This window comes from Phoca vitulina, unplaced genomic scaffold (genome assembly GCF_004348235.1).
Source record: "Phoca vitulina isolate PV1807 unplaced genomic scaffold, GSC_HSeal_1.0 scaffold30, whole genome shotgun sequence".
Taxonomy (NCBI): Eukaryota; Metazoa; Chordata; class Mammalia; order Carnivora; family Phocidae; genus Phoca; species Phoca vitulina.
The window spans coordinates 7,230,479-7,232,672 of NW_022589733.1; the positions used below are offsets into that span (position 1 = coordinate 7,230,479).

General features: G+C 45.2%; 1 non-coding gene across 1 annotated transcript; it reads right to left on the bottom strand.

The window, feature by feature from the left end:
• Positions 1 to 288: 288 nt before the first annotated feature.
• Positions 289 to 389, bottom strand: LOC116644796. Its single transcript, XR_004301832.1, has one exon. It is a non-coding gene; the product is annotated as a small nucleolar RNA U13 (small nucleolar RNA).
• Positions 390 to 2,194: the final 1,805 nt, after the last annotated feature.

Genomic DNA, 2,194 nt, shown 5'->3' on the forward strand with positions numbered 1-2,194 from the left:
TTTCTTCATTCTTTTTGCTCCTCAGACTCATAATTTCAAATGACTCCTCTTCAAGTTTGCTGATTGTTTCCTCCGCTTGTTCAAATCTGCTCTGAACCACTCTTGTGAATTTTCCAAGTCAGTTATTGTATTTTTCAACCTTTGAGTTTCCATTTGGTTCTTTTAAAATAATTTCAATCTCTTTGTTCATGTGCTAATTTTGTTCACATGTTGTTTTCCTGATTTCTTTTAGTTCTTTGTGTTTTCTTTTAGTGGTTAGAGCCTATTTAAGATAGTTTTTATTTTTCATGTCAGATGGGTAATGTGCCAAGGTCATAAGGTTCGAGGGAGACAGACATCATGCAGTGGCGTGCACACCCAATCACCATGCTTATGAACTCCAAAAGGATGTTTAAGACAGTTCTTTTAAAGATTTTGCCTAGAAAGTCTGATGCCTGTGTTTTCAGGGACTGTGTCTGGAGATTTATTTTGTTCCTTTACGTGGGCCGTGTTTTCCTATTTCTTCGTGATTTGTTGTTTAAAATTGGTTATTAAAAAAATCAGCCCTCTCCCAGTCTTTGCAGACTGGTGCGCAAGACCTTCACCAATTAGCAGGGCAAGGTCTGAACCTTGGGATCAGCCTTGCATGAAAGTTTGAGGTCTTCCCAGGTCTTTTCTGGACATATGTCTTCCCTGGGCCTGTGTATTGCTCCATGTATGTGACTGCTTTTAAATGTCTTCATTTTCCTGAGCCTAACCCCTGTTTCTTCTCGGGCCTTCCCTGCTTTATTATGCTCCCCAATCAGTAATCTCTTGCCTCAGGAGTCTGCAGGTGTGTAGTCCCCTTGGATATTCCTGAGTCACACCCACTGCTTCCTGCCTGAGTTACAGGTCAGATCTACAGAGGCCAATCCCTCAGGCAGCCCCCACACAGGTTAGAACATTGCAAATTAGGTCCACCCTGCTCTCTCTGATTTCAGGAAGAGAACTGGGAATTGGGCTCCTTCTTCCCCAAACTGTTCTATGCCATGCCAGGGAGGGGGCAAAGTGAGGGCCAGTAAAAAGACTAGTTCCCACCAATGGAATGTGACTTTTCCTTGGTTGGGCATTTGCTTGGTTGCTGTAGATCTCTGACTGATTTCCAGAGCTCCTATAACGTCATTTTAGCATGTACATGAGTGATTATTCAAGAGTTTGCTGGGAAGGTCCTGCAATTCTTAAGAAAATCTAGGAAGCTCCTCCTCACCTCTTCGGGCTGCAGTGCCAAAGTGAGTCATTCTGGAAGTTCTCTGGAAAGCTGCTATAAACCTCACATCATCTGAGGCTCTTGGATGCAAACTGCCTCCAGAGAAAGATGACCTCTCTTCCTCCTCGCAGATCCCACATCCGTGCTTCTCACAGGTTCTAACCCCGGCATGGGGAAAGGGGTTCTGGGAAATGTAGTCCCAGCTGCATGGGAATCCTGGGAAGGAGATCACGGGGGTGCTGAGTTGGCAGCCCACAGCCACAGCATAGCCCTAGCACAGCCTGAACCACTCCACATAGTCACTGGCGCCAATTACTTGATGGAAACAAATGTGTAGGAGTAAAGAAGCTATTTGTGATCCTACCTGGCTTGTTAGATCCCTCTCTGCAAATATCCCTGTCTTGATGGCCATCTCGACACTTTTGAGTACTGTATAATTATTTACTTAGTACTTTCCATCCAAGGGATTACTCTTTTATTTAAATAGGTTATTTCAGAAGAAACTGTATGAATTCCACAAATGGAAAAGCAATATCATTTGCAGTACATAAGAAATACCTGCTAAAGAAGTGGAAACAGGGGTGCCTGGCTGACTCAGTCGGTGGAGCGTGGGACTCTTGATCTCGAAGTTGTGAGTTCGAGCCCCATGTTGGGTATAGAGATTACTTTAAAAAAGAAGTGGAAACAAAACCACTTCTAGCTACACATTTCTCCCCTCACCCCATCACCACCCTCTCTGATGGTGACCCCTCAAATTCCCACCTCAACTGGAGCAGGTCCTCCTCTGTCTGACGTATGTCCTAGGGGCTCCCTCCTCTGCTGAAAATGTTGATCCCACTGTTGACAATCACTAGAAACATCTGAGTCCCAAGCACTTTGGCACACCTGAAGATGCTCCATGGAGGCTGCGGGAGGGAAGGTCACTCCCGGCTGGAGCTGAATGTGGCTGGAAGGCAATGCTTTCAGGTG